Below are 12,827 nucleotides of genomic sequence, written 5' to 3' on the forward strand. Positions count from 1 at the left end.
GGTGGTGGTGGTGGTGGTGGTGGTGGTGGTTCTGTTGGAAAGAGAAACAGTGTTATTTTGTGTTTGTTGTTTTTGCTGGTGAGAAAGATGTTTATTATTATTATTATCATTATCATTATTATTATTATTACTTCTATCATTATTATTATCATTATTGATGTCACTGCTATTGTTATTAATCACTTATTATATCTATAGACTATTCAGTGACATACATAATCTAACTACTACTACTACTACTACTACTACTACTACTACTACTACTACTACTACTACTACTACTACTACTACTACTACTACTACTTCGACTACTACTACTACTACTACTACTACTACTACTACTACTACTACTACTACTACTACTACCACCACCACCACCACCACCACCACCACCACCACCACCACCACCACCACGCATCGCATCCTGTTTCTAGCGAGTCGAGGGGAAAAGGAGGAAATCCTGTAGAACTAGAACTAGTACAAGTATAACCCTTCCCTGCCTTCCTTGCACCACCAGCCCTTGTGTGGAGGGAGACTGGACGTGAGGGAGGCTGGGAAGAGAAAGAGAGGAGAGAGAGAGAAAGAGAGCCAGAGAGACAAACGAAACAAGACATACCACTTTCTGAAACCTATCTGCACATCTCCACGCATTTCCACTCGACTGACAGATTAACATTTCTACATCAATAGCATGAGAAACAGTCGTGACAGGATGCAAATCAGCTATGTGGCCTTTTGAAAGTAGTGACGAGAGAGCAGAGCGTTTGAAAAGGAAACAGAGAGAGGGAGACGGTGGAGGGTGGCGCGCGAGGAAGGGGGTGGGAATAGAAGGACGGGGTAGGAAAGGAGTGTATGGGTGAGGATTACATTAGTGTACGGTAAGGTCTGGGCCTACTATATACAGTTCCGTTCTCTCTGGTTACGGCGGCCTACCAACTGCGCATGCCCCATTTTCCTTCTCCCTCTCCCTCTCCTCTCTCTCTCTCTCTCTCTCTCTACCACTGCTGCCTTGCTCTTGCTTACTCGCTCTTTCTCTCTTTTCTCTCTCTCTCTCTCTCTCTCTCTCTCTCTCTCTCTCTCACCTGTTGCTTGCCTGCCTGCTTCTCTCTCTCTCTCTCTCTCTCTCTCTCTCTCTCTCTCTCTCTCTCTCTCGTCATCTACCTCACTTGCCTCGCCTCTGTGTGTGTGTGTGTGTGTTATAGTAGTAACACTGGTGGTGGTGACGGTAGTAGTAGTAGTGGTGAAAATAGGAAGATGAAGGATACAACGAGGAAGAGAAGGAATTAAAGATGAGGAGAAAGGATACCACTGATCCTATCCTTTGCCTGAGTCCTGTGAGACGCTAGCCATCCACTCCCTCATCCACATACACACTGGTGGATGAAGACGTGGAGGAGATGAAATAACACTGATGTAAACAGATGGACAGACAAACAGACTGACGGACTCTCTCTCTCTCTCTCTCTCTCTCTCTCTCTCTCTCTCCTGCAGAAGAAAAGACGATTAAAAGATGATGATGAAGAGGAGGAGGAGGAGGAGGAGGAGAGAAAAGTAAGAAAATAGCGGGAGGGACAAGATAACATACGCATTCTCTCTCTCTCTCTCTCTCTCTCTCTCTCTCTCTCTCTCTCTCTCTCTCTCTCTCTCTCCACCCACCCTCTTTTTTCCTCTGCCCACCTCTCTCTCTCCATCCACTCAATCTTCCACCCACTGTCTTCCACCTCCATCCACCCTCTTCCACCCCGACTCAATCTCCCTCCAACCCCCAAACACCACCCACACCACCACCACCACCACCACTACCACAGCAAGCCACGGGGCCAGACGGCAGGTGTGGGCAGGTGAACGTTGCGGGAGGAAGGGAGATGATTACCTAAGTCTAGACACTTGCATGACCTTGAACCGCAGGTGACTCACTGAGAAGACGAGGAGGAGGAGGAGGAGGAGGAGTGTTGGTGGTTGTATAGGATGTGTATATATGAGAGAGAGAGAGAGAGAGAGAGAGAGAGAGAGAGAGAGAGAGAGAGAGAGAGAGAGAGAGAGAGAGAGAGATGAGGTAACAAGTGGTTAGGTTGATAATGGTTGTATTAAACTGCTCAAGCGTGTGGGAGAGGGAGTGGGAGAAGAAAGGAGAGGGAGAGGTGGAGGAAGGAAGGAAGGAAGGAAGGAAGGAAGGAAGGAAGATAAACGTTGAGAGATGCACATAACAAGGAAAGGAGGCTGGGATGAAAGGAGATAGAAGGAAGGACGAAAAGAAAGAGAAGGAAGGAAGGAAGGAAGGAACGAACGAATGAACGAACGAAGGAAGGAAGGAAGGAAGGAAGAAAATAAAAATGGTCAGGAATTTTTTATTACGGGAAAATATTAATACAAGAAGCCTGATGAGAGAGAGAGAGAGAGAGAGAGAGAGAGAGAGAGAGAGAGAGAGAGAGAGAGAGAGAATGATTAATAGGTATATACGGTTTTGATAATTAGAATGTGTGTGTAGTTTTGATTTAAGTTTCATCATCTTACTCTAATAATTCAAGTTCACTATATATTCATTAGCCATTATCATCATCATCATCATCATTACACAAATACTGTTTTCTTGCACTATTACATCCTGTTCTATCTAATGTACTTTTTTTTCTTTTCTTTAAGTTCCTATATAAACTTTCCTTCCTCTATTGTAGTGTCTGTCTGTCTGTCTGTCTGTCTGTCTGTCTATCTCTTTCTCTCTCTCTCTCTGAACAAGTGTGTCACGGTAAAGTATCCCACTACACACCTGCACATCACATCTGTTTTCACCACCACCCACTCCTTGTGTGGTGGTGGTGGTGGCTTCTAGTAACAAAGAAACCGTGATGTGTTTTCTCCTCCTCCTCCTCCTCCTCCTCCTCCTATTCTTCATCTTTTTTCCTCCTCCGTTTCTTTTCTATTCTTCTACTGCTACTACTACTACCACTACCACTACCACCACTACTACTACTACTACTACTACTACTACTACTACTACTACTACTACTACTACCACTACTACTACTACTACTACTACTACTACCACTACTACTATCACTACTACCACCACTACTACTGCTATACATCAGGAACGCAGTACAACTTAGGACACACCATCATTATTTCTTTTCTTGATATGATAACGACTTGAAAAAAATTACACATGGATAGGAGTGGCCAACATTACATTAAAGAAACAATAATAATACAATATATACAAAACGCGTCATTGTCAAACGAAATACGTACATACTGTACAGATGGGACTGTTCGCATACTATTATTAGGCAGCGTTATACACACGTTTGCTTTTGTTTTTGTTTGTTTGTTTTAGCGTAATTGTGCAAATGGAAGATAGAGTAAAATTTGATTGAATAATACTACGGTGTCAAAATGAGAAGTCAGCAAATATCACCGTGACGAGAGGTGGTGGAGGTGTGTGGAAAGAGACGCTAAGGGGAGAGTGAATTCAAATACTGAGGGCCACGGTACCAGGTATTAGAGACTGCAGGAAGAGTGTTAAGAAGAGTGAATTCAAATACTAAGCGCCACGGTACAAAATATTAGAGATTGTAGTAAAAGTGTTAAGAAGAGTGAATTCAAATACTAAGCGCCACGGTACAAAATATTAGAGATTGTAGTAAAAATGTTAAGAAGAGTGAATTCAAATACTAAGGCCCACATTAGAGGAAGTGTTACGAAGAGTTTGATTTAGTTAAGTCTGAAATAGAAACCACATCATTCCATATCTTCGTTACTTTGTCCTATAATTGCTGGAGATGGATTTTCCCGGCAGGAGAAACAAGAGGAAGAACTATTACTACTACTACTACTACTACTACTACTACTACTACTACTACTACTATAACCTACCTACCTTCCTCCTACAATTACACATAACTAAATTTATTATTACAAGCAGACATCATTATTACACACGTCATTACAGTTACAAGATGAGCAGGAGGCCATCATTACCATTATAACGAGTTATTATCATTACACTGGCACATCATTATTAGACATTACCATTACAACGACACGAAGCATGACTATTTGACGTAATCATGAATAGCATCACAGGGAGTCATTATTATTACTCTACTAGTCACGACATTTACCACGACGCTTTATATCTTCAGCAAACATTCATAAACTACTATTTTCAAAGGCCACAGAGATGATAAGCCATGTTTGTAACCCCCTTCAGTACCATGACGTGTTTCCATATTCATTCTGCTCATTATCTGGTGATTTTATACAGCTTCAGACACTTATGTGGGGATTAAAATAGTGAAGACTGTTGCCATTAATCTTCTGACCTCCATATATCCTTGCTAATGTAAATAAAATGGTCTTATGGTACACAAGTCTCAAGGTGAAAAATGTGCCCCAGTACTGAAGGGGATCAAGAGCTTTTTGAGTTTTCATACTATAGCAATGCTGTTAACCACTTCAGTACTGGAGCGCATTTTTATCTTTAGTTTTGGGTGTGATTAAACAGTTTTTATTGACAGGCTCAGAAGATTAATGGCCAGTCTTCACTTTTTAATCCCCACATAAGTTTCTGAAGCTGTATCAAATCACCAAATAGTAACAAGAATGAATATGAAAACGCGTCATGGTACTGAAGGGTCAATCTATCAATAACGCCGTAAAAACCTACATGTGTATTTGCAACTAGTGCCTTTTGAATATAGTAGAGGTGGTGTGGCGTGGCAGTGTTTCAGCATACTTTTCCTAAACCCACAACTCTGAACCTTCTAAGAGATACACATAACACATTAAATTTATCTACTTGTCTTTCGTTTTCTCACCTGCGTTTTCTTGATCCTAATCTTGCGTTCTATCGTCACAAAAAACTTAACATTCTAAATCTTTTTCTAATCTCTGACACGTGAATTTAACCTATACCAAACTACTCTCTTACTTACGTTGCTTTGATCACGGTTCCATTCCTATGTTCTGCTGTCGCTCTTGTCTTTAACCCCTTCAGTACATTTCCATATTCATTCTGGTTACTATTTGGTGATTTTATACAGCTTCAGATCCTCATGTGGGGGATTAAAATAGTGAAGACTGTGGCCATTAATCTTCTGACCTCCACAGACCCTTCTAGTGTCAATAAAATGGTCTAATCGCACACAAATCTCAAGGAAAAAATGTGTCCTAGTATTGAAGAGATTAAACACATCGCACATTTTATACTTATATTTTCTAACCAAGCTCTTCTCTCGTTTCCATTCCTCACAGTGTTAATTCCTATGTTCCGACTCTTAGTCTACGTCATGCATTATTTTCTATTCCTTCTTTTCTATACCTAACTTCCTCATCTACCCAAGCTATTCCTCTCGTCTGTATTACTCACAGTCTTATTTTGCTTGCTCTGCTTCAGTTCATACATAAAATCTTATTCATATTTTTCTATACCTAACTTTCTCATCTAACCAAGCCTTTCTCTCGTTTTTATTTTGTTTTATTCTCACTGACTCTCTCATTTGGTCTGTTTCCATCGTACAGTTATTACTCCAGTGTTCCATCCAGACTCTCTACCTCTAGGCATCGCAGCAAAGTCCTGTAACACAGTGGCGGCTGTGAAAGGATGTGGCTTCTCATCCTTAAACACGTTGTTCTCTCCTAAAGGCTGGTATCAAAGGCCGCCAATACTACAAACAGCTGTCTTCTCATAGTCAGTCTTCCTATTACTGATGCAGAATACTTGTTAAATCACCATTGTTAGCACCAAAACACCCGCTGAAAAATCATATTCGCTTTCACTGGAGTTTGTTGAAAATGGCGGTAAAATACTGAGAGGTTTCGGATTACAAGTCTGTCCTGTGACGAGTGATGGTGAGTGGAGTGCAACGTCTTGTATATCGTAGCCAACATTGGACAGCCACACCATTCCTTTATTTCACTACAGTTTTGATGAGTATTTTTTATATACAAGGAAAAAACCCTGCCAAGTGCAATGAAACTATGTATAAATAAATGCCCGCTGAGGTGCCATTCCTGTAATAGTAACAACGCTGCAGACTGACAGAAACTAAGCAACACGGGTACTGAACAACACAAATTGACAGTAACTAAGACGGGTACTGAACAACACAAATTGACAGTAACTAAGACGGGTACTGAACAACACAAATTGACAGTAACTAAGACGGGTACTGAACAACACAAATTGACAGTAACTAGACGGGTACTGAACAACACAAAGCGGTAATAAAAACGACTTTCAATGTCTTCTGAAATACAGATTAGGGATAAAATGAGAAATATGCTGAATTACAGTAGAAAGCCACACTTGATCTCTCTCTATATCTTATTAAGAACCCTATACCATTACTAGAACCATGAAAAACAAAACAACTCGAAAATCCTTATAGAAACCTCAAAAACGTCCTCTAAAACCTATTCTTTTTCATCTCAACATACTCATTCGTTCCCCCATAACTTTTTAAACACTAATACTTTTGTGATACAAGTCCTTAAATATTCTTCTATAGTCTTGAACCAAACCAATTTATGTTCCCCTTGCTTCTGCGTCTATTCAAACATTTTTTTTTTTCCATTTCATATATCCATTCGTCTTTTTTTTTTTTTTATGTTCTGAATGACGAGCACTGTACTGAAGGGGACTGTATCATAAAGAACCGTATTCCTGCGTACCTCATTTTATTTCTTCTTTTAACAGGCTCTAGTGGAAGCTGTGATCTTAGTGGGGGTTCTCAAGGGTGTGTGTGGTATTTCAATGGTGAGTTCATTTCTTTCATCGACAGTACGGTAAATTATGAGTCACAAGATTGTTTTCAAGATTCTAGTTATAAGGAAGTTAGTTTCACTGACTATACTGGAAACTTGTAAGGGTTTTCAAGATTGTTTTTACGATCTGATTGATAGATTAATTAGTTTCAATGACTGTAGGGAAAATTATTAGTTTCAAGGTTGTTTTCATGATCCCAGTGGTAAATTAATTAGTTTCAACGAGAATAAGGAAAATTTATTAGTTTCAAGGTTGTTTTCATGATCTCAGTGGTAAATTAATTAGTTTCAACGACTGCATCGGGGGAAATTATCAGAGTTTCAAGGTTGTTTTCATGATTTCAGGGTGAATCTCACTAGGATTCTGCATCACACTCAGGATTTTCCAAACGTCAACTGCTTCCTCGTAAAAATGAAAGAGGAAATGTAAAAATGCATTTCCAAAAATTAAGATTTTTCTTTTGACGACGATTACCATTCAGAACAAAGAAATTTACATGAATTATTTATATTCCCGAATATGACAAGAAAATGTAAAACTGATCTCTCTCTCTCTCTCTCTCTCTCTCTCTCTCTCTCTCATCCCTACAGAACGAAGAGGATGGAAGACGAGGAGGAGGAGGAGGAGGAGGAGGAGGAGGAGGAGGAGGAGGAGGAGGAGGAGAGGCTAGCGAGTGAGCCTTCTTCCACCAGACGCTGTTGCCAAGACAACGAGACAACCTGCGACCACGCCCTCCACTCCTCCACTCTCTCTCTCTCTCTCTCTCTCTCTCTCTCTCCGATTAGAGATAGCGGTAGAGATAATGGCTGATAGTGCGATAAAGACAGGCAGATAGCAATGACAGACTGGCTTTTTATTATTACTTGTTTTTATTCTTATAACTACGATAACGATGACAATGGTAATGACCTGCCGTCGTGGTGGTGGTGGTGGTGGTGGTGGTGGTGGTGGTGGTAGAAGTAGTACTTGTATAGAAATGATAGATAATAGATAAGAATACGATAAATAATGCCGATGATGTTGCTAATAATAGTAATAATAATGATGATAATAATAATGATAATGATAATAATAATAATAATAATAATAATAATAATAATAATAATAACAAAAATATGACTGAAGAAGAAGAAGAAGAAGGTAGGAAAAAAACGTGTGTGTGTGTGTGTGTGTGTGTGTGTGTGTGTGTGTGTGTGTGTGTGTGTGTGTGTGTGTGTGTGTGTGTGTGTGTGAGAGAGAGAGAGAGAGAGAGAGAGAGAGAGAGAGAGAGAGAGAGAGAGAGAGAGAGAGAGAGAGAGAGAGAGAGAGAGAGAGAGAGAGAAAAGATCTATACATAAAAATGACGATATATTTGTGAATCTGATACCATTCTTCTCTTGCTTTCCTCTCTCTCTCTCTTTATTTTTCTTCCTCTTCCATTCTCTTTTCTGTCTTTCTTCCTTCTTTTCCTCCTCGTCAAACTATACGTGACAGGACAAATGTCTAAAGGATATCTCTCTCTCTCTCTCTCTCTCTCTCTCTCTCTCTCTCTCTCTCCACAATTCAAGCCCAAATATACTCTCTGAAGAATACTCCAAAATACACAAATACACCACAACAACAGCGTAAAATACAAGAACATGATACACAATAATAATTTTACTCCGCAATAATAAAAAAAAAAAAAAGATGCAGAAATATTCAAGGTAAAAATAAAATGAGGAGAGAAGACAACACAGCTACACACATTACTGTCTTATTCTTGCCCCTCGCCAATTCTTGTGTCCTCTTTGGCACATTTGTCGTCACGTGATGCCGTTAAACAAATGAAAAACACCAGTAACATCTCTAGAAATGGTGTGCTTTTTTTTTTTTTTTTTTTTTATTATTTCATTCTGTTTTGTCTACTTATTTTGGTGCCCTCTCCTGACGCGGCGCAAGTCACAGGCGGGCGACACGAAAGACAACGAGAAAATGAATAAGAATGCAACAGTAAACGACGTGAATGAATAATGGGAGTTTTTCAGTAAAAGCAAATGAGTAATAGCTTAAATCCTCCCTCTTGGTACACCTTTCTCTTATTAAATCACTCTGAAACATCTTTTACCTGTTTCATCGACACTGCCAATCTTTATACTGTTCAGATATTGCGATCTATCTATTTTCTTGTCATAACTTACTTCAAGATGTTTATAAGGATTTCACTTATTGCGTATGGTGGAGATACCTGTCTCGTATCAAAATGAGAGTTAACCCCTTCAGTACTGGGACACATTTTTACCTTGAGTTTTGGAAGTATTTAGACGATTTTATTTACATTAAGAAGGGTTTATAGGAGTCAGAAAATTAATGGTCCAGAGTTTTCACTACTTCAATCCCCACACCAGTTTCTGAAGCTGTATAGAATCACCAAATACTAAGCAAAAGAAATATAAAAACCCGTCCTGGTACTGAAGGGGTTAATAGTGAAAGATACGAATGAATAAGAATTGAATGAGGAATGAATAAATGTTTGTTAGAGAAAACTATACATGAATAAAGTTTTTTTTTTCAATGAATGGGTTAAAATGAATAAGAGCTTAATAGTGAAAGAAAGAAATGAATAACCTTTTGCAGTGAAAGGAGAAAGTCAGTTAATTTACTGTCTAAAAACCTCCACTGAATAAAACATAATCTAACCCCTTCAGTACTATGACAAGTTTCCATACTCCTTCTGCTTACTATTTGACAATTTTACACATCTTCAGAAACTTACGTGGGGATTATAATGGTAAAGACTCTGGCTATTAATATTCTGACCTCTATAGAACCTTCCTAATGTCAATAAAATCGTCTATGCATACACAAACCCCTGGTAAAAATGCGTCCCAGTACAGAGGTTAACAGTGAAAATTTCAACCAGTAAAGAGAAATGACTGCAAAAGACACTGACTATAGAGAAAACTCAGGTATATAGGCACACAGTAATGACACCAAACGAAGAGAGCCATCAATGAGTTATTAAATGTACAGATTCATTAACACTGCGATAAATGAAGTGACTCCTACTTGACAGGCTTCACTAAATTACCACATCGGTGCTCTGGCGGATAAACACTGCAAACATCTCTCACTCTAATGGATAAATGAATGGATAGGTAGATAGATGGATGGCAAGGTGAGGTGAGGTAAGGTAAGGTATGTTAAGGCAAGGTAAGGTGAAGTTAGGTTATACGAGGTTAGATTAGGAAAAGAAAGGAAAGGTAAGGCAAAGTAAGGTAAGGATGGAAGGTAAGAGGAAAGGGAGGTAAATGAATAAGTAGATAGATAAGTAAGTAAAAGTCTGCAAAGATGGAAGGAAAGGAGATAAATAAATAGGGAAAAAAAAGGAAGGAAGGAAGGAAGGAAGGAAGGAAGGAAGGAAGGAAGGAAGGAAGGAAGGAAGGAGGGAGGGCAAGAACTAAACATATATAGAGCAAATAAAGAATAGCTACAAAAGGAATAAATTAACTAAAGAAAAAAAAAGACGAAAAAAGATAGGAAAAAACATGAATAAAAAAAAAAAAAAAAAACAAAATAAGAAAAAACAAGAAATAAAAATCTACAAAAAAAATTGAGCAAATACGTGAAGGAAGCAAATAAAGCACGAATAGATAAAAAACAAAAGAAAAACAAAAGAAAAACATAAATAAAATGAAAATAATATCCTTAATGTATAACACGACACAAATTAGTCAGCTTCATTTTATCCTTCACATTTTTTTTTCTCTTTTCTTTGACATTTTTTTTTCACTTTTATTTATCTATTTATTATCTTTATTTATTTATTTTTTTTTTACTTCCAGTCTCTCTCTTTCCTCCAATTCTTTTTCTCTTCTATTTATTTTCCTTTTCCTTTTTTTCCCCTCCTGGAGTGAAGTACCGTGTCACCTCCAAAATTTAAAGTTGAGTTTGGCTTTATCTTTCTCTCTCTCTCTCTCTCTCTCTCTTTTTTTTTTTTTTTTTCACTGGGACAACACGAACGAGTAACGCAACTTTTTTTTTCATCTCTCTCTCTCTCTCTCTCTCTCTCTCTCTCTCTCTCTCTCTCTCTCTCTCTCTCCTTTAATAATTCACAAAACACGTAATTCTAAGATAAAGAGAGAAAGAGAAAGAGAGAGAGAGAGAGAGAGAGAGAGAGAGAGAGAGAGAGAGAGAGAGAGAGAGAGAGAGAGAGAGAGATAATCACGTGTCTTAATGCAGTAAAGTCATTGTAATCATGCTTTAATGTAATTCTTTCTTGAAATGTGTTGTATTTTGTTCTTAAAAAATAAATTGCAGTGCCTTCGGGTGAAATAACACAAATCTCTCTGTCTCTCTCTCTCTCTCTCTCTTGCTTCCTCCTCCCTTCCCTTCTTTCATTCATTCATTCCTTGTGCACCTTCTGATCTATACTCTCTCTCATTAGAAAACGGTCAATTTCAACTCTAGAATCTCGTAACTAAACTAAATAAATCATCTATGCTAACAACAACGATAATAATAATAATAATAATAATAATAATAATAATAATAATAATCAATAACCATCATAAGCACAGTAATAATAAATGAACGGGATGGGTACTATAACCAAAAGGCCATAAAAATATATCGACTTATTTTAAAGCTACCTGCGTGCTTAATTCCGCCAATACCACCACAACCACGACCTGCCTGCCTGCTAGCCTGCCTGCCTGCCTGCCTGCCTGCCTGCCTGCTCAACCACCACCACCACCACTACCACCACTGCTACCACTAAGAGAAGCAGTGTTAAATCTTTATATGACAGTTTTTCCTCATAATCTTCAACTTCTTTAGACAATTTTATCATGACAGTCTTTTAAATAGTTCTGTAGTCTAAAAAAAATACAAAATGAACCATCTGATCTCTTTTTCTACAACGAGTTTCTTTTTTTTTTTCTTTACGGTTCTCGAAATGTTCAAAGGAAACGAACGCAACAGTAAAAAGGTAAAAAAAAAAAAATAAATAAATAAATAAATAAATAAAAATGGTCTTGATTGGTTCGCTAAGATACGAGTCAGCGTTATTAATTTGATTTGTATATATAGCGATTCCATTCTTCTTTTTCTAATTGGCACCTTAATTAACCTTATATTCCACAATGATAAAACCGCAACACCGTGGTCATATGGCGCTGCTAAGATCAATATACCAAGTAACGAAGATGGCAGATTGAAACAGTGATGGTAATAATGGAATGGTGGTGAGGGAAAAGAAAGAGGTCAGTCAGGTTGAAATGGTGATGGTATTAACTGAATGGTGAGGGGAAAGAAATCAGTGAAGGAATGGTAAGATATGGGAGATGAGAATGATTTGTAGGAAGTGAAGAATTAGTAATCAAGAAGGGTGGTATTTCAAAGTATATTATTTGTCACGTGTGTGTGTGTGTGTGTGTGTGTGTGTGTGTGTGTGTGTGTGTGTGTGTGTGTGTGTGTGTGTGTGTGTGTGTGTGTGACGTAGGCTAAAACACACAGAAATAATAACAACAGAATAAAACAGATAAATAGATAGACAAATAAGAAAAAAAAAAATGAAAAGAAAGGCAGAAAGAAAGAAAGAGAGAGAGAAAGAAAGAAAATACAACAAAACGTACATTAAGAAATATAACAAGTAGACAAAATTAACACTGATAATAATGATAACGATGAAAATTAAAATGATGATGATGATGATAATAATAATGATGACAACAATGATGAAAATGATAATCAGAAAAAAATACCCTAAAATCCTCATCCTACCTCCCCAATCTCCTTGCCCCACCCCCTCCTCCCTTACGAAAATGTTCCCCCATCACACTCACCGCCTGCCTCGTGAGCTCAGGGCGGGTCACCAAGAGGAGAGACAAGTGAACAGCGCCAGTCCTCACCTGCAAAGAAAACGGGAAGTGTAAACAACAAGCAAGTAAACAATGAAATAAATCAAATATATGGGGTACCTTATCAGAGAGAGAGAGAGAGAGAGAGAGAGAGAGAGAGAGAGAGAGAGAGAGAGAGAGAGAGAGAGAGAGAGAGAGAGAGAGAGTAAAGGAAAGAAACGCAAAGAAAAGTGAAAAAATAT

General features: G+C 38.3%; 1 long non-coding RNA gene across 1 annotated transcript in view; it reads right to left on the reverse strand.

Moving 5' to 3' along the window:
- The window catches only part of LOC123501575, a 115,975-nt gene extending 103,351 nt beyond the window's left edge, over positions 1-12,624 (reverse strand). Inside the window, exons 1-2 of the long non-coding RNA XR_006673670.1 lie at positions 12,571-12,624; positions 1-31 (exon numbers count right to left, since the gene is read on the reverse strand). The exon at positions 1-31 is cut by the window's left edge and continues 14 nt beyond it. This is a non-coding gene — a long non-coding RNA (uncharacterized LOC123501575). The remainder of the gene's footprint in view (positions 32-12,570) is intronic.
- Between the last annotated feature and the right edge of the window lie 203 nt (positions 12,625-12,827).

Source organism: Portunus trituberculatus, chromosome 9 (assembly GCF_017591435.1).
Source record: "Portunus trituberculatus isolate SZX2019 chromosome 9, ASM1759143v1, whole genome shotgun sequence".
Taxonomy (NCBI): Eukaryota; Metazoa; Arthropoda; class Malacostraca; order Decapoda; family Portunidae; genus Portunus; species Portunus trituberculatus.